This window comes from Haemaphysalis longicornis, unplaced genomic scaffold, assembly GCF_048455015.1.
Source record: "Haemaphysalis longicornis isolate Haplotype H1 unplaced genomic scaffold, Haemaphysalis longicornis Haplotype H1 scaffold_9, whole genome shotgun sequence".
NCBI classification, from domain to species: Eukaryota; Metazoa; Arthropoda; class Arachnida; order Ixodida; family Ixodidae; genus Haemaphysalis; species Haemaphysalis longicornis.
Window position 1 is genome coordinate 4,054,961 of NW_027526460.1, and position 20,524 is coordinate 4,075,484.

Sequence of the window (20,524 nt, forward strand, 5' to 3'; positions counted from 1 at the left end):
CTGGCGTCAATCAGCAAGTGTAGTCTGAGACCACCCCAAAGCCCCAAAGTCCTGTGCAGCTAATAAACCAAGCATAGTGCGCCCAGTACCAATAGCAGTACGCATCGGCACTTCTGTTTACGTGTGCTTTCGTAACTTCCACTGTTTGTCCCACCATTCTTACGGCGTTGAAAAGAATGTTCCCTAAATTTAAGCGCAAATGGCTCGTTCGTCAAGCTTGTAAGCTCTGCCTAATTTGCGTTTGCTTTTGCCGCCCTCTGCCAATCCCAGAGCTGTCACTAGTGACATCATAGGTTCTGTTGTGGGAAAAATGAGCTCGTGGGTCGCATGGCCACTCCTTTTTTCCTAATTATGTAGCTTATTTGAGCGAAGTTTACGTTACAAGTGGTGTCAGTATGATTCTAACGAGGCAATCTTTTGAATGAACCAAACTTGTGTTTTCTCTTCATGGCTCCTTTAAGGACAGAGGAAGACGACGGGTGTAGATAGCGTGCTATGACCACCAGTAGCTAGAAAAAAAACTAAGTGGAACTGAAGGCGCTTTGAGCGGTGCATGGTCCCCGGTTTCGGCACCAAATGTTGAGGAACTGGACCCTGGGCCATGGCACCGCTAAATACGCCTTTAATTCCACCTAGTGTTTTTCTATCTACTGATGGTGATAGCGCGCTATACACCCGTCGTCTTCACTATCTGCACCCTATCTCGGCGCTATCTACACCCATCGTGCATGTGCAGGGCACATGCGCTGTCAGCAACTGAGGCCGAATCTACTTCAAGGCAAGGTTGCAGGGTCTCGAAGGAAGACAGCACGGATACTTTCATACTTTCTCACAAGCTTCGGCTGCTTCACCCGACGACTGCTGCGTCCTCCGCGGGGACGGAACTGGCCACGCAAATCGAACCGTTGCCCAGCCGAGAAGGTACTCAGGAGAGTTGTGGGCAGAAGCACTCGACACAAAGTCGAAATCCGAGAAGTCAGACCCCACCCAAGTTTGCAACATCGTCCAATGTTATGCCGGAACCCCTAGAAACCAAGGGCACCGTGCGTCCTTCGCCGGATCTCGGCAGTGCCGCACGCGAGCCTCGAGTACCCAAGCCTCATTCACCTCCGACAGCGCCGAGGAGGTCAGCACGTAAGCCTCCAGGCCGCGAGAATCGCACGCGGGAATCGCAGCTACGCGAGTGTGCATCAGGAACGGCCAATGGCGAGACGCCTCGAACGCCGGCACGCAGAGCGCGAGGCACGGGGAGCATCATGCCTTGGCTCACCCACAAGTGCACTCACACACCCCCCCCACACCACTCATGAGTGAGTGGTGAGTGAGACTTGTCACCGTTTGGACTAGCGAGTGTGAGTGCGAGTGAGTGCGAACCCCACGCGCAGTGAGCCCCGCTCACCACTCGCGAGTGCACTCGCGCTACTCGCGCCATTTGCGGGGATTACCGCGGTAAGCGCCACCATTGCGCCTTGTTGCGACCGGGCGGGGGCACCCGGCCTCCGACACACGAGTGGATGCGAGCGGCCAGCCGCTGTTGCAGCCGCGAAGAGGTCCAGAGCTGATAGGCCAACGTAACTGCTTACTTCATAGCGAGGGGTGAGCCGAAGCCAAAGAACAATGCCCCGACGGGCGAGGTTACAATACAGGACTCGAGCAGAGCGACAACATCGATTCGCTGCTCTAACAGGAATGAGTTACAACGCTTGGGCAGCTCTATTTATACCCAAAAGCGATAACGGTCAAACGCAACAGGTTGGAACACGCCGCGAACGTCACAGACACACACAACACACTTTCCAGAGTTCGCAAGCCGTTCATAGCCTCGGGCACGTTGAGTCCGAGAGAGGGGAGAGAGGAGGACTCCGTTGCGATCGACGGGGCCTCGGTGTCCTTGAAGAGCGTGGAGACGAGCCTTGCAGGCAGCCGCCGAAGTTTTGCCGAGAGCAAAGCGTCTGACGCGGCTTTGTCGCAACTTGTTGCCGACATGATTGCGCCTGTTTTCGAAGGCGCACGAGTGGCTTCGCCGCACAGCCGAGGAGTGATGCGGGGAAGTACGGCGGCGCTGGCCGATTCGTAACAGCCTCTACTCGTTGTTGGCTATTCGTCGCAGGAGCCGCTCGCCGTGATGGTTGTTAATGGCGGGATTGTTTTTAGCTTCGAAAATATGTTGCCACTGAGCTTCTGCTATATAGGGAACCCTAGAATTAATTCTCTGGTGGCATGTTGATTTAGGAATATGATTTGGATGATCTTCTGTTCCCGTAATACACCAATACTATTCGGTTTCATGACTCTCGGAGGGTCTGCTGCACACACTAGCGTGTGAGGGGAGACGACTGGTGAGCGCGAGCGTGAGTGAGTGCGAGTGATGATGGGGAGGGAAAGTTAGGGCGAGTGGTGACCACGAGCGGTGAGCGCGAGTGGGTGCGAGGGGTGGAGGGGCGTAGTGAGCGTGAGTGCAACTGAGTGCGAGTAAGGAGGGCGACTGGTGAGCGTGAGTGTGAGTGAGTGGCGCCCAGTTTTGCCACGGTATGATAATAGAATAGAGGAGCTTTTTGAAGTCTGAGTTTGAGTGAGTACAGCACAAAGGAAAAAAAACCCGCGGTTGATTCCAGTCATAGGAATCGCTAAAACAGGAACGTGAGATGTGCAGCGATGTCTCCAGCTGAGCATGTTTTGCTGGTCGGTGGCTGTCTTGTGGGTGTGCTTGGCGAGCGACGTCCTGCTTCCGGGTCGCTTCGGCAAAGGTGCACTGGCGTTATTTACGTGACGGATATGACGTAAGGGAAATCTCTGTGTATCCCGGAATAATACACTATCGTGTTAAAATATAAAACCTGAAAACGAACAACCCGAAGTATAACGTACTCTTTAGTGCTGAAGGCTGCTTCCCCGCAATAAGACCCTGTGTGCAGGGGTGCACTCTTTACAGGCCGCCTGCTTCGTTGTACTGGCGTCATTTCCGTGACGGATGTGACGTAAGTGAAATCTTCGTGAATCCCGAAATAAAACACTTTCATGTTAAAAAAATTGTGATCGAGTTCCGAGTGTGTTCTTTCTGTTTTGCCGACTTACGCCTGTAAGGCACGCAGGACAAACGCTCTGGTTAAAAGTGACTTGTGAACACAAACGGCGACAACTAAAATTGCCCGCGCATCTGCTCTACCCTTGGGTACAAATGCCGTCGAACGAAAGTCTCCTGCCGCCCCTGCCTCTTCCGTCCCAAACGCTTCCCTCGTCGAGTGATAAATGCACTTTGCCCTTGCTTAATTGTTTCTGGCTGTTACTTCGCATCCCTGATGCCAGGATTGTTTGATGATAGATTTATCTTTTCAGACAAATATACCGAAAGTTTTGTGCTTACGCACCGCAAGAAGGACTACTGTCATTCAAAAGGGGACCATTTACCAATCAAGCTTACGGGGCCTGGCCAACACCAATTTGAACCTTCAAAATTAAAAAAGACTATAGTCGTGTGGCGAAAAGGGTGTTTACCGACTGCAACACGCTTGGCTTTCTGTAGGTTGTTGAAACGGTGTGAAATAGGTGTTCAGTTGCAAAAAAAGAACAGCCGAGCTGGGGGTCGACCTAGTTTCTTCCGGTGTTGCTAAGTGTTGTTATGTTTGCTACGCTTTGCTAAGCTAGGATGGCCGCCGCTGAGCGGTGAGGCCAAGTTTAACCGGATTTTACAAGGCTGTTCCAGTGTGCGTCCCCCTCCCACTGCCAGGGGATCCAAGGAGGAAACAAGTCAGGTCGGCCCCCAGCTATGCTATTTCGCCAGCCTTGCACCACTATTGCAAGCTGCGCCATTTTTTTTTTGCCTTTTAGAATCCAAAAAGACTAGTACCTTTGAAATGGTACAGTAAGAGGTGCGCATACGTATACGCCCCTTGTGCTCACACTCTAACAAGCTCGAAAGCCGAGTTCACTGTTACAATACCCTATCTGCGGTGGTGCACCATTTGCACGTGCTGCAGTTCTTTTTCTTTGTATTTTTTGCTAACGCCACCGAAACTACCTCAAGCTTAAAGGGACAGACAACCGATTTTTGTCGCGTATATGTTCTTTAGCCCATAAGAAAGCCAGCGTTTTATATAGCCCGGTAACCACAAGCAATTTTTAAACAAATTGGCGAAAATAATTTTAATTTGGCAGCAAACTTCCTGAAACCGGAAGGGTGGCGGTTCGTAGTGTCGAAACTTGACACTACAATATGTGTCCCTGTCACGTGACCTGCAAACCTAGCAGCTACTGTAACTGCTGAAACGTTTATTTACGTATTGAAAACCTTTTAACACAAGTATTTGTACAAGGTTAAATTGTATATGTATTTCTAAACATTATTTTGAAATTTAAATTGAAAAGACACGCCGCCCGCCGTTGCTGGGTGACTCTCAGTGTGGCTAACTGAGCCTCCATGCCCAGAATCAACGGCAGCGTTCAGTGAACAGACCCAGCGAAGGAGCCTTGACGATTCTGCCCGAGTCAGGGGCGTTTGTTCTACCAAAATATTTGATTTCAGTTTCCAAATACGCCAACGGCAGCTTAAAAAAAAAAAAAAAGTCGCGCCCGGGGACAATCGAACTTGCCGCCTGCACAACGTGAAGCCAGATTCTACCTATCGTCTATCCCAACAGATGGCGCATTCGTGCAAAATAGACCGTTGCATTAAAAAAAACACATAAAGGAACAGGAAAGCCTGCGATTCAAACTTTTTTAGCTGGGGAGAAGTTTTAAAATATCGTTTTTCATTTCGCATACAGACAAAAGTATGTTGCCGAGCTACTCTATGTCATGGTTGCCAGCATCATTTTTGGGAGGGACACATACGGCTCGCAGATCTAAAAATTCCGATTTAAAAAGTTCTAGGGCGTTATCAGCAAATCCGTTTCTCGTCCACGTGCTTTAAGTGATGCCCTTTTATTTGGGATAGAGAATTTGGGATGTACCCGACAAAAATCGGTGGTTGCCTGTCCCTTTAAACAGCTTCACTGGTAATAAATCATGCCAGTTCATATTGCTTAACATCGTAAGGTACAACCCCCCCCCCCCCCCACCCCCCGCCGCCTTGTAGAAAATGTTCGGTCCACCCTGTAAACAGGTACAAAATGCCCCCAAAGTGGAGATGTCTTCACCTTTTTTTTAATTGGCGGTCTTACACCCTTTTTTGTTTACGACCTTAGTTTCGAACACCCTACTTTGTAGCTTTACATCCTTCTGGGAAAAAGGGTGTTGAAATAATGAACTCCTTTTTGAAGGGTGTTGAGGTGGCGGGGAAGATTTGTTTGGTATTTGATAAAATTCTATAAGTTATGGAACATAAAAACCACCTCGTAATTAAATTTTTTTTGCAAATCCGCGTGTTGATTTGCATATTCTCATAGTAAAATTAATACTTCCAAAATTAGCGCTAAAATATGTTTTTTGCGACAAGCCCACCAACTCGATCGGGGGGCTTTCCTCTGCTGGATATAAAAGCAAGAAGAGCACATGAATTACTAAGTATGCACTCCCTGTACCGCTTGCATCCCGTTGGTTTTCTTGCTCAATTCATTTGTGTTCCAACTGTAACTTGTTCGTATTGACTGTTTGTGTTGAATGCTGCGCGCTGCGCCGATTCACATTGCCACTGCGCATGTCCATCACCTTAAAAAAAGGGTGTGAGGCTCAACACTTTTTTAGGGTGTTGAGCCCAACACCCTTTTATCATCCGTACACCTTTTTTTTGCCAAAACACCTTTTAAGGGTGTTAGCCATGGGACAAGAGTTTTACACCCTTTTCGACCAAAAAAGGCGGAAAAAGTTTAGTGTGTGTATTTGCCATAGGCGGAGAAGAGGAAACTCACGAAAATGTAAAAAAAATCCCCTACTTGAAGGCCATGCATAGTGAGAGAGAGTAAATGTTTATTGAAAAGGAGAAGAGGTCGGCCTGAGAAATTGATCTTGGGCCTGCTACTTCCCTCTGGGGGGGAGGGTACTGAGGACAGAAAGAGAAAGGAATGAATATGGAAGGTATGGGAAATGACAATGAAAGCGACAAATGAACTATGTACAAGCAGTAAAACCAATAAACGTCTCACGTACAACGGGGCGCTGAATCAGATGACTACAGTTCACTTTTCGGCACATGACTAACATCCATGAAAAAAAAAAAAAGAAACTGTTCAGACATTTCGCAGTCTGTTCAATTTTGTCGCAACCTAGAGGCGAGAATCCAAAGAGGAGTCACCAAGAAATGTTAACAGGGCTTTAACGGCTAGGCTTTGCTTCCTGTTGTCAGCCCACGTGCCCAAAATATTTTGCTCGGACAGAGGGCGAGTGTCCAAGCGTAGTAAAGCTGTCTCAAGGTTCATTCGCTCACTAGAGTACTTTGGACAAGCACTAAGCAAATGTTCGATAGTCTCAGGACAACCGCACAGAAGGCAGTCTGGGCTGTCCTCTCGTCCGATTGTGTGAAGATACTTCCGGGTCAATGCTACTCCAAGACGCAGCCTGTGTAGCAATGTCTCTTGACATCGGCGAAGACGAGGAGCATGACTGACCCGGAACTTCCGCTTAGTGGATGCACATAACGGGAAGCTCTTATTTTGATTTCATGCTTACTTTTTTCTTTACCTGTTTTTTCTTTTTCCTTTTTTGTCATTCCTTCTTTGTTTTGCCTTTTCCCTTTGTTGGCGGGCCCGCACTTCCCCCGGAACGAGCAGCATGCGTACGCAAGTGAGCTTAGTGAAGGAGGGCGATCCCGCGAAGTGAAGCTAAGTGCTGCCAACAGTGGCGCGCGAACCAGAGCGCTTTACAGGTGCCAGGAACGGACAAACTGTAGCAGCTCTTGGAGCACCAGTGCACCCCAACTAAAGACAGAAACTGGCCATCACCTTCGCATCAGCGCTGGAACCGGCCAACAGACACGCCCACTGGGAAGGCAGCTCGCCACCTTTCCGAGCGCATCTGCGAGTCGTCCGAGTGAACGCTTCCCATCCAAAGGACGCGCCGCCGGCCATCGTCAGGGCCCCTTCGACGGCATCAGGGCCTGCCTGCAGCACGATTGCCCCGCGAAGGAAGCGGCCCACTTTGCCCCTCTCGGATGTCAAGCATTAAGCATGCATGCGGCGTCCCTGTGTACGGGGACAGAGGGCCCGCTAAGAGGAAACGCCATCTCGGGCACCCGGGTCGCCGGGAAATTGCCGGGTGGTTAGGGATGGCGCCCACCCCGTGGACATAATGGAGGGACAACGTCCGCCGGGCACCGTAGTTCCCCTTTGCCGAGGATTGCGTTCACGACCAGCGCGCGTTATGCGAAGCATCGGACAGCGTCCGTTGTTGGGGCTGATCCGCCACGGTGCAACGAGTGCGAAAAACGCCGTTCCCACAGCATACGAGGGAAAGGGGGCGAGGGGGGAGGGGGAGCGAACAGAGAAAGTGAAATCAATAAACTGGTATACGCTTGTAACGCGCCTCGGGGAAAAAAAAAAACCACTTCGCTGAAAAGGTAAAGAAAAAAAATAGAACACAGCTGTGAAACGGGTATCGGTCAGCCCGGAATCACCAGGACAGGAGAAGCACTAGGCACCGTCGACGCCTGGAGAACTAAACAAACAAGGAAAGGCGTGATCGCTAACGAACGAGGGCCAGGCCAAACAGCAAGAGATTGCTGAAAGATACGAGCTGAAGATGCCTGTGCACACGCACATAACCGGCGCCTTCGACTGGCGACGCCAGGGAGGAGCAGGCAGGCGCGATAAGGCCGCCGAGTCATCAAAAGGCGCTAATGTGTTCCCCGCCAGGCCGGAGGCATTCGGCGACCGTCGCAGGGGCGCAGGTGCCGTTAACGGTCGCCTTCCCACAGTGACCCCGCGCGGGCAGGGCAGGTCGATGCAGACAACAGCGACGACCCTTCAAGGTGGCTCTCTGTCCGTTCGCTTCTTCTCCCTGCCGCAGCAATGGCCAACGTCGGTGGGCCGACGTTCCCCCCTTTTCCTACTTGCTAGGCCTCGTTCGGGGCCACCCCGGCGCTGCTCGGTCACCTGGCCCGATGGAAAACTGTGAACTCCGACGGCACTGACGTAGGCATCCGCATAACTTCAAACGGGTCGACGCTGGGGAGCCGCGAGGACACCATGGGCTCAATAAGTCTTTTCAGATCGATGGCGGCAGGCTATAGAATGGAGCCTGTCGGGCAGCCCACTTACTACGCGAGCGAGGTGTCTACCACCCAGCTGCCATTTGTTTGACGCCGTCCACGCATGCGCTCCCACCTATCATCGCGGAAGCACAAGGCGGCAGCGTCATGTCCAGAGGCGGAAGGTTGGCCGAGCCGCGTCTTACGGGTATCTTCGCCCAGGCCCCGTGAAAACAGCTATGCTAAAGAGGCGAGAATGCGCACCACGTCGCAAGAGAGCCAGAGCACGCACTCTAAACGAAAAAGCGGGACATACAAATTTGATCCCAAGATAAGAACAACGTAGGCGGTGGAAACGCAACGCTTTCCGGCCTCTTCTCACTGAGCACTGTTCCGACCGGGAGTCGGTCACCCCCGTCGAGCTAGCGACAACTCCGCTGTTAATTCGGGCCCGACGCCCTGCAGTGTGCGGCCGACGGAGCCCGAGCGCGTCTCGCACGGAATCAAAGATGGAACACAGCCACAAAGACCTCCTCGGCCGGAAGGGCGCATGCCGTCGCCCGGCGCGCTCATTGTTTCTCTTCCGGCGCATCGCGTGTCGCAGACTCGCCTCCCGTGTTTACCGGGGGCCCGTCCAGCGACGCGCTGCTGCTGCGGTGCCCGCACGACACGAAACGATGGATGGCCGCGAGCAGGCAGAGTAATAAAGTGCGCCGCGCTTGGCTGGCCCGCGCAGCCCGGACCCGCGGCCGGCAAAAGCGCGCGCACTTCGCATGCAAGCCAGGAACCGGGGCTGGGCCTGCCCATAGCTGGGGCGAGAAAAAAAGAGAAACTGGAGCAGGGCGAGTCGGCAGCGAGGAGGCACTGTAATGAAATTAACGCCGCTGCCCGAGCGGGCGCAGGGGAGAGGGCACTCGTGCGCGCCGCCGCAGCTGCTTATTGGATTAACCTTTTGGTACGGCGCCTCCTCCACCAGCGGCCATTCCTCCCGACACAGGCGACTTCGGCTCCTTTTCACCTCGAAGCGAACTCTGGCGAACGTCCTCGGCACTCGCGAGGTTGCGCTCACTTCCTGCGCTCGCCGCCCCGATGCCCATTGCTGCACCACGTGTCCCTTTCCAATTAGCGCACTGCTTACGACGCTAACGCAAAAGTTCCTCGCCGCGGCGCCATGCTGATCGCGGTCGTTCTTGCGGTAGCGCGCGCTGCAGTCGCGTATAGTCTAGCGCATTTACACAAAAATTGCACTGCTCGGGAGAACGTTTCCCTGAACCCCCATTACGTTTTTCTAGGCGACAATACTAGCTATCAAAAAAAGTTTTTTGCTATCAATTTATTTCACGACATCGTGGCTGCACGTAAGTCTGTCTACTTATTTTATTCGGCGACCACAGCACAAGTGCCACCAAGTTCGAGTGAAAGCTCCACTACAGTGCATCTTTCAAGGTCACTAATCGTGTCGCAAGCGAACTTCAGCCGCAGGCGCCCAAGCTGCGCCTTGGCCATCGCTTCCCGCGCTCGGAGCCTCGCCGCTGCATGGGTACCACACGGACAGAAAGCGGGTGAAACAGCTGCTTCACCGGCGCTTGGTTAGGCCTAGTGTTTCGCTTTCAGGTTACTTGGGACGTCGTTACGCTTATCCGTAGGGCTGCCAAATTAGGTCTAACACGGACGATTAGGCAGGCCATTTGCTCAACGTAAAACGGAGACAAGAAGGAAACGACAGAAAGGAAAGAATGACGAAGCTTTCGGGCGGACATTTAAGCCACGCAAGCGCAGACGTCCTCTGCAAATTTACGCCATTATTCCCAAACATGAAAGCGTGTTTTATGCTTTTGCATGTTTCTAAATAGTTCGAAAACACGCGAGGGATATCCTTTTTTCCTTGTAACCGATACACGTCACTGCCGGTACGAGTGCCCACAAGTGAGCTGTTTGCATAGCACAGAAATTTAGAGACAACAGTGTCGCTGCAGCCGCGCAATCTAGATGCAATCTTCACGCGTGGAATCAACAAGGACTGGGGTCTTACCGTGTAAACGACGCCGCAGGGGAACAGTGCAGACGGTATTCTCAAAACGCTACGCTGCAGGGGGCCCAAGCGCGAGACCGGGGGGAAAATGAACAGGCATGCCATGCAGAGAGGACTGCCGCAGTGCGCTCCTTTTCGGGTTGTTCATCCCACTTACTATAAGGTCGGCAAAACAGAAAGACTAAATCATAATTTTTTTTGTCCGTCACGCTGTACTCACTCAAACGCAGACTAAAAATTTTAGATGGCTCGCGCTCAAAGTCCCTCGTACACTCAGTCATCACATCCTCATTGGTAATCGTACTCACCTGTACACGACCTCATGTGTCCTCGCGAGTATTCGTACTCATTCCCACTCAACTCATCTGTATTCACGTGTACTCGTACTCATTTGTAATCGCACTCAATTTGCACCCACTCGTACTCGCCTGTACTGGTGCTTAATCTGTACGCACTTAGTCGTATTCAAAAGTGTTTCTACTAATTCGTACTCGCAATCAACCACTTGCATTCTTGCGCTAATCTAGGCATACGGACTCAAACGAGTGACAAGTGTCCCCACTACAGCTCATGCACTTACTACGCAGAGAAGTGGTCTGATAAGAAAAGTTGGGACAATTACGGCGGATTTTAATGTAACTATAAACACGCAATAACAGAGTTGAAGGCGCATCGAGCATTCTTTAGGACATCACGAGTTGAACACTCATAAAATTTGCCTCCACAGCTAATCACAAAATTTTCTGAGGGCAACCATGGGAGACTGTTCGAGACACGCTCACAAACAAGCAGCGCAGGCTACAACCGCGAGTAAATCACACACCGTCGGGCAGCAGCAGGCGCCGTCAACATGAACGCGCGAGTACTGTACAAGGGAGCACTTTATACTCATGAGCTCTCCTTGTGAGCACATGTACTCATGAGTGTAACACTTGCGAGAACTGTACTCATGAGTACATGTACTCACGCCTGTATTCACTCGCCCCCCTACTCTCAGTTCTTTTTCTTTCTGGGTCTGCCCTCCCTCGCCACCGTATTCACTTTTTCCATGTGAGTCTCTAATCCCCCGCCATCGTGATGAGTACGCCGACATATGTACTCCACTGGCAGCCTATTGCTCTACGCCGTGTTTTATTTCTTGGCCGATACGTTCTCCTTTCTTCCACAACGCGATCCTTCCAGTCTCGGTGGCCGTCTGAGCTCGACCAGCAGAGGATACAAGGGGTGAGCGAGATTAGGGGAAAGGGGCGTATACCATGCTGTAACCCCCCCCCCCCCACACACACCTTCAAGCAGGAAGAGAAAAGGAGGAGGAAGAGAGAGGGTTCTTGTCCAGCCCTTCGACCTGCTTCAGGGGCCATTGATTGCAGCAGCCGACGCCGAATTAACGACGTCAAGCGACCACGCCGACGAGGGTAAGGACGAAGCAGCTGGGCGTCGCACCCGCGACAAAAGAAAAGCGAGAGGAAGAAAAAAAAAAAAAAAAAGACGTGCCACAAAACCAAACCAAAATTCTGAGCGGGAAATGTCGGGAACAGTAGAGAAAATACAAACCAAGATGAGAGGAATGGGGGCACACATTACACTTGCTACTTCTTTTCCCGCCCAGTAAGTGATGCGCGATGCCTTTTAATCTGACGGCGGGGGCACGTGCTGAATGATGGCGGCGAGTGCGCCTCTTTCAATCGCTCCTTTTCGCTTTGATTCCCCCCTGAGGAGGCGATAAAAACTCAAAAATGCTCCCCTCCTTTTTTTCCCCCCTTTTTCACAAGGCGGTAGAAAGGGACAGGCGCGCGAAAAGGTCATGCGATTGCAGCTCCGACTATACACGTCACTTACTGTAATGTACATCTGTCACCCCGGTTTGTTGAACGCTAGGCTGAAAGTACTTCAATCCGTCTAAATTCAACTGTTTTATTAAAACGAAAGAACGCAACGTCCTGATTACGGTACTTTGCTGGATACATTACGAGAAAGACGAAGGAGCACACGACGTGTTTCACAAGAAGAGGCGGCACCAGTCTTAGGTCGGTTCTTGCGAGCACATCTACGCGTGCGGCTTCGCTTTTAATGACGACGCGGCGACAGCTGAGCTCCCATTAGAAACGGCAGACGGGAGCTCGCTTGGCAGCCACCAGCGCAAATTGAAGCAGCAAGCGTACGCACAAAGCAGTGACCTCGCGCCACACGCGAACAATGCGTGCGCGCGAGTTGGCGCCTTCCCGTGGCGGCGACATGCCGTGTTTCTCGGAGAGTCGCCCTGGCCGAGAAGGTCCACATCGTCCAGAAATTGGGCCGTCCAAAGTTTAAGGCCTCCTAATTGGGACGGGGAAAGCAGCGACCGCGCACAGCGCCAGGACCAACCGCGAAGAGCTTCCAAGGCCCGCGCAGAGGTGGACGGCAGATAATTGCGCCGGCACGCTCTCGGCGCACAGGTCGCGGAGGAAGAAGCCCTGCAGCCGCGCCAGAGAGCAAGAAACTTCTGCGCCCGGAGGACGGAGACTGCAACACGCGCACAAAGACCGAGAGGAGGGGGTTCGCAATGCGCCCCGACGTCCGCCGACGGCTGCCCTCACTAGGGAACACAACCTGCGTACCAAAGCTAGTGGAGACACGGAAACATCGAACGGTGGACACCTCAAAATTGCACAGAACCGAACGCAAGCGAACCGGTGCCGCAGGGAGTGAACACCAAAAGAAAACGGAAAAACATCATGCACAGAAATAAACGGAGTGCCTTTTGCAAGGTCAAAAACGGAGAAGAAAGACTACATTGTCTCCCGGGGACATACTATGGGACATAACTCATAACTTCAATATCTAAGCACGCACTAAAGCAACTCAAATCTGGTACAGTTAAAATAAAATGAAGGGCGCAGCCAAACAGTGCACATGGCAACATTACTTGGAAGTGTAAAGACGTGACACGAAAGCGCCCTTTTAAAGCTCCGCGGTTTCTCGCGCACGATTAAGCGTCTCCTCGCAGTATATAAAACTGCGAGTGAAACAACTGTGCCCCATTGAAAACTCGCAAAAAAACGCGCCAACGCCAATTTAAAAGACGCCCACGAGAGAAGGCGACAAGGCAAGACGCGTACAACGGCAAACAAAACGTGTTCGAGCAGATCAAAAACGGTAAACCAAAGGAAAGAACAGCGCACGGAAGAAGGAGGTTCGTGACGTTGAGCAGGCGAAGAAGGGGCCAGCTACAAGGGGCGCTCCCCTGCAATCGGGCAACCGATCCTCCGTGGGAGCACAGCGGAAATCAATGGCCGCTCGGCCCAAAACGTCGATATACAAGCTTCCGAAAAAACGCCAAAGATAAAAAAAAGAGAAAATAAAAGCGAAAGGCCATTCTGCCCCACCAGCGCTGCTGAACCCTTTCCCAGCCAAGAGCGGAGCCGCTGGTGTACCCCAGCAAACCGGGCTTTTCTGCAATACAAGGGAGTTATCCGGAGAAGCCTCATAATCCCGCCGGCCTTCGCGCGGCTTGTCGACAGACGCGCGCGAAGGAAAGAAGAAAACGGAATGCGCGCGAAAGAAAGGCGCCATCATGGACAACACACTGGAGGCCGCGCTGGAACGACGCAGCTACGATGAGTTCACCTACACGGGGAACGCCTTCGCCGATCAATCTCGCGTCTTTAGTTAGCCCCCACAGCTCTCCAGAGCTACTCTTTTAGATCCTGTAACAGTGGCACCCTGTCCGCGACCTTTTTTTTTAATTATTATTACCAGATCGTTACGTATATTTTTGTGCCATGTTCCCAGTAAGACAAAGTGAAACGAGAATGACGAAACGACCAAGTACAATTGCCAACTACCCTGGCCAATTATAAAGCGGACCAATTTATATTGCAAGCTATAAATGAGTGGCCACAGAAACGATGAAAAAATCGCCCAATGGACGCGCCCGTAGAGGCTATCATTAAACTTTTCACTCCCGGTTGCCCGTTCGTGCTATTTTCAGGCATGCCTAAAATATAGGAAACGCTCATGCCGGTTGACTTTGGAAAGTCACAGTCCAGAACACTTGGACCAAGTAAATTGGACCAAACCCACGCTTTCCGATTAGACCTCGGATGTCTTACACACTCGGCTATCTCGGCGACTGTGTCGGAAGCGACCACCACATCATCCAAGTGACTCTCCCGCAACATAAAGCGAAAGCGCGCATTGGACAGGCCACCCTTACCGACTGGAAAGCCTTTCGTGAAGATCCTAACCCGCTCCCCACCACCATCACGGACCTTGACCAATGGGTATCAAATTCAAGGAACCGTATCACGACACAGCAAAACTCTCCCTCTTACCTCCGAAAACGCAGTCATGGATGCTCACCTTCCCTTACTAGACTCCCGCAAGAGCCCACTTTCCCGATGGAGAAAAACTCCGCCGCCGGATTATTGCGATCACCCAAGATCACGCTACATCAGCAAAGCTGGGCTACCTTTTGCAACAGCTTGCAAGGAACGCTTGGAACTACAAAGACATGACACATACTGCGATCGCTTCTCGGGACAAACCCTCCAAATCTGCTACGGCACATCACCTCAAACGCTTGCTTCCAACTACCCCGGACCCCGAGACCAGCTCATCTCTGATATCAAAACCACCCTGTTTGGGCCGATAGGTCATGCAGACTACTCAGGAGCCCCAAATCCCACCCTCGACGCCCCTTTTACAATGCAAGAACTTCAAGGCGTCCTGGCCAACTCACTCGATGCGTGGATGCCTCTGCGTACTCCTCGCACTCAGCCAGCTCACACGTCGGCCGCCGTCGACTCCGAGGGACGTCTTGTCCACTCGGCTACTACCCCCACCAACAACGTAACGACAGCAGAAGAAATTTCGATCGCCTTGGCCGCCCACACCGATCTAGAGTACGTGGCAATCCTGACACACTCCCAGACCGCTTGCCGCCACTACCAAGCTGGACGACTCTCGGCCATTGCCCTCCGCATCCTTGCCCAACGATCGACGCCAATTCCCGGTATCCGCATCGTGTGGACACCGGGTCACACGGCTCTCACTGGGAATGAGGCGGCCCACGCCTCTGCCCGCGCCCTCATACCCCGGGCACCCTCGGAAGCTGATGACCCAACTGCTTCTCCGCCCATACCCGTCCGCTACGCTGACATCCTAGCCCATTTAGGCCGACAACGCAAGCACTTCTCCCCACCCCATCCGAACCTTCCAAGACCGAGGAGTGCATCTTGCGGCGGCTGCAAAACAACACCTTTCCCCATGGCACACGCCTTCATGCTATTTATCCCGCGCAGTACTCTCCAAAATGCGAACACTGCCAATCCCCATGCCCCCTATACCACATGGTGTGGGAGGGCCAGCTGGCTAGCGGCGACCTGGGTGACCAGCAAGCGCTGATGAAGGACGCCCCCGCAAGAGAGGAACGGCTCAACTAACTCCGTTCCAGCTCAATAAAACGTTTTCACCATCACCACCTTAACGTTGTAAACTGCCGGCCCGCATTTCTGATTTCCTCAGCGAGCACCTCATTTCAAACCATTATCCATTATTCTGCAAGTGTGTGTGCGTGTGTGTGTATCTGTCGATGCATGTACGTACGTACGTACGTACGTATGTATGTACGTATGTATGTATGTATGTATGTATGTATGTATGTATGTATGTGTGTTTGTATGTGTGTTTGTATGTGTGTTTGTATGTATGTATGTATGTATGTATGTATGTATGTATGTATGTATGTATGTATGTATGTGTGTTTGTATGTATGTATGTATGTATGTATGTATGTATGTATGTATGTATGTATGTATGTTTGTATGTATGTATGTATGTATGTGTGTTTGTATGTATGTATGTATGTATGTATGTATGTATGTATGTATGTATGTATGTATGTATGTATGTATGTATGCATGATACACACACTAATCCCTTGTGAATTCGACCTCGGATATCTTGAAAGATCGGTGAAGTCGAAACTTTTTCTCGCCGTGCATTTAGCTCCAAGAGGCGTCATGTACTTGCCTCCCTTTAGCTCGAATTTTTTTTTTTTCAGTGGACCACGGATATCTGGAAACGTGGACAGAGAGGACACAAGGCAAAGTCCACTACAGACAGCTAATAGAATCTCCAGCGAGCTGATAAGGTCTGATAACGCTTAGCCCCCACTACGCGCCCAACACGGCCGTGAACGGCGGCAAATTTACGCTGTACGAGGACGATGCTACCGTTACCGGAATGCTGTCCGACGCGTATTTCCTTAACAGAGCTCTGCACGATGTAGCTGATCATGAGGACGAAGAGGAGCCCCCAGAAGGGCCCTGCTTTGCAACAAGGTAGAGTGTAGCAATGGCGACAAACAAATGATGCGATCCATTTAGCAGTTCGAGAACGCTTTTCTCGGATCAGATGCGACCGCAAAACAGGCGAGCATCACGCAGTTCTTCCTTCCGCAATAATAAAAATTAGTTTTCCCTGCGAACTTTTTTGTGTTTATAACCAAAGCTCCCTTGTGCAGTGGATTTTTTGTTACCAGCATTAGCTCTTATTTCAGTGCCCTGGCTTCAAACTTTCGCATTTCGCTTAAATCGAAATTCCGGTTATCACGAAATTTTCAGCGGATTTGACGACTTCGAGTTAACGAGGGATTATTGTATATATGTATGTATGTATGTGTACGTATATATGCATGTATGTATGTGTACGTCTGTATGCATGTATGTATGTACGTACGTACGCACAGTGGTCGTCAAATGAAACGCGAACACGAAAATATGAACCTGAACACACAAATAGCGCGATTTCATTCCATGCCAGCCAGAATTGTGCGTGGCTTAGTTACAGAAACAAAGTTGGCAAATGTGGATTTCCAAATATACCAATAGCGTGGCATTAATGAACTCTACAAACAGTATTTTTCAATTTTGCACGTTCTAGTTCATAATCATATTGTCGTGTTCGCGTTGCAGTTGACGATATTTCTTCACTGCCAACCCTTATTTTCTATATATATATATATATATATATATATATATATATATATATATATATATATATATATATATATATATATATATATATATATATATATATATATATATACAGTGAAAGAGAAGACTAAAGGGTAACGAACGAAAATGAAGCCGAAACGTTAATACATTTTCGTTCGTTACCCTTTAGTCTTCTCTTTCACTGTATATTTTTTACCGGCCCCATCGTACTTCATTCATACGCTATATATATCATCATCATCACCAGCCTATCTACGCCCACTGCAGGGCAAAGGCCTCTCCCATTATTCTCCAATTACCTCGGTCCTGTGCCAACTGTGACCAATTTATCCCCGCAAACTTCTTGATCTCATCCGCCCATCTAACTTTCTGCCGCCCCCTGCGACGCTTGCCTTCTCTAGGGATCCACTCTGTTACCCTTAATGACCAGCGGTTATCTTGCCTTCGCATTACATGCCCCGACCACGTCCATTTCTTTTTCTTAATCTCTACTAATATGTATTTAACGCCAGTTTGCTCCCTGACCCACTCCGCTCTCTTCTTGTCCCTTAATGTTACACCTATCATTTTCCGCTCCATTGCCCGCTGAGTCGTTCTCAAATTAAGTTGAACCCTCTTAGTGAGCCTCCAAGTTTCTGCCCCGTAGGTGAGTACCGGTAAGGTGCAGCTGTCATACACTTTCTTCTTCAGCGACAATGGTAGGCTGCTATTCATTATCTGAGAATGTCTGCCATATGCACCCCACCCCATTCTGATCCTTCTAATTATCTCTGCCTCATGGTTGGGATCTGGGGTCAATATATTCGCTTACCACTCCCATAAATATATATATATCCCAAATGGCGGGAATTTTTTCTCCACTTTCTTTCTTTCTTGCCAAATTCTTTATCTGTTTCTGTGACCTACCACATCCTCCCCATTGCTTTCCAAGATTTTCTTGACTGCCAACCCTCATTTCTGTCTTATTTCAACGAGCCCCTCATTTCCTATTCTGATTCGCTATATATATATATATATATATATATATATATATATATATATATATATATATATATATATATATATATATATAGCAAAGGGGAGGATAGGTCATAGAAACAGATAAAGAATTTGGAAAGAAAGAAAGTGGAGAAAAAATGCCCGCCAGGTGGGATCCGAACCCACGACCTCCAGAATACCGGTCTGGTGCGATAACCACTACGCCACCGGCGGGGCTATTTTTCCCCTCCACGTTCTGGGGTATTTATGTCAATGTAATTTTTTTCCTGTGCTTGGGGGTGGTAGCCAGCGCCACTCCGACTTCTCGGGGTGAAGGGGACCTTCTTTTGAACCCCCGGGCCGTGACTCGAGTGCCTGCGACGTGTCGAGAGTGGTCGACCAGCGTTGAACCCTCTTAAGCTCCCTATGGCACCAAGACTGCCAGAACAGAGGCCCTCACTATGCATGTAGCGAATCAGAATAGGAAATGAAGGGCTCGTTGAAAATAACACAGAAATAAGGGTTGGAAGTCAAGAAAACCTCGGAAAGCAAAGGGGAGGATATAGTAGGTCATAAACAGATAAAGAATTTGGAAAGAAAGTGGATAATATATATATATATATATATATATATATATATATATATATATATATATATATATTTTTTTTTTTTTGAGCGCTTGTGGCCCTGTGAACTGCCCCACACTGTGCCCGTCCACCATCCACCGGTGTGGTCAACCTCTCACCTGTCCATAACCATTACAATCATCACTTGCACATAATCAGCATCACAAGTTGCTTGGTTGTGGAATCGCGATCTGGAAAGCAAATGACGGAACCGTTCGCTCTGATGCCTTCCTGAGAAAAGCGTCCTGTCTCCTTACAATATTATATATATATATACATATATATATCAAGGTTGCAGTCCTGATTGCCAGTGCTATTGAGCTGGTTTTTGAAAGATTTTATAGTGCCGAATGACGTATCTTCGTCTCTTTTTTTGATGCAGTGATAAATAAGCGAAAATAGAAGTCGAGAAAAAATCCGCCGTTTTTCCGGGAGCGGAATCGAACCCACATCGATCCAGCCCAACCCACAAAACCAGCCCAATAGCACTGCCAATCTGGATTGCAACCTTCATATGTGTCCTTACCGAGTCCCTCGACCCGTATCTTTCTGTTCTGCTATATACAGGGTGTCCCAGCTATCATGCACCAAGAATTAAAACAAGAGCAATGGCGTAACTCGAACAAAACCTACTGCATAATGCTTGCAGTGCTATGGGGAAGCGGGCAGCATTTTGTTCGTTAATGAGACTTAACTAATTAATAGTAATTAGTTATTTAACTCGAGAAGTACTGTCCTAATCACTAAAGTGTCAATGAGGCACTTGTAGGTACCCACGAGGGGCATCTAACTGCGGTACTTTCAGCGACGAACTAATTGCGTACTCATATTTATTCTGACTGATAACGAAAACCCGCGAAATATGAAAGATACCACGTGACGGCGCTTCCGCGCGCGTTGCGTTGTACAGCAGCGTCTCCAAATAAGCTCATTGAAAGCAACTGCTTCGCCTGTCAACCGGCCGAAGAGGCAGCGCATCATCTTGATACTGACATGCATGCAAGGAGCAGCAACAGCAAGATTCTCGGGGCGCGTGTGCAGATAAGCCACAAACTCGGTCACGATTTATACTTTCTTTTGGTTACTTCATTCTGGATAACTCAGAGGCAGCCTGTTCGAGGGCATAGGCGCCGTCACGTGGTATTTTTCATATTTAGCCGGTTTCTTTATCAGTCAGAATAAATCAGTACGCAATTAGTTCGCCGCTGAAAGTACCGCAGTTAGATGCCCCTCGTGGGTACCTACAAGTGCCTCATTGACACGTTAGTGATTACGACAGTACTTCTCGAGTTAGATAATTAATTACAATTAATTAGTTAAGTCTCATTAACGAACAAAATGCTGCCCGCTTCCCCACAGTACTGCAAACAGTATGCACTAGGTTTTGTTCGAGTTACGCCACTGCTCTTTTTTAAAATTTTTAATATATATATATATATATATATATATATATATATATATATATATATATATATATATATATATATATATATACACGCGTGCGTGCGTGCAGTGAAGTGAGAGAAACGAAGCGGGGCAGGGGTAGGCGAAAACAGCAGCGTCATGCCGTCAAATTCCTCCCTAAATCCCGGCATGACGCCGAAGCCAACCCGGCCCATCGAGGGGGAAGAAGTCAATGGGAGCCGTTGCACACACGGCGGACGTGTCTTGTAGTTGTCAGGGATTTCTCGTCCCGGCGTGTATGGAGAGGCCGGTGGCGATATCTCCCGCCTCGCAGGTTTCGCAAACACTTCGATCGGGCACGCCACAA

The 20,524-nt window shown here is 49.8% G+C and overlaps 1 protein-coding gene across 6 annotated transcripts in view; it reads right to left on the reverse strand.

Moving 5' to 3' along the window:
- The window catches only part of Plexa (plexin A), a 380,874-nt gene that overhangs the window by 78,116 nt on the left and 282,234 nt on the right, over positions 1–20,524 (reverse strand). The window lies entirely within an intron of this gene.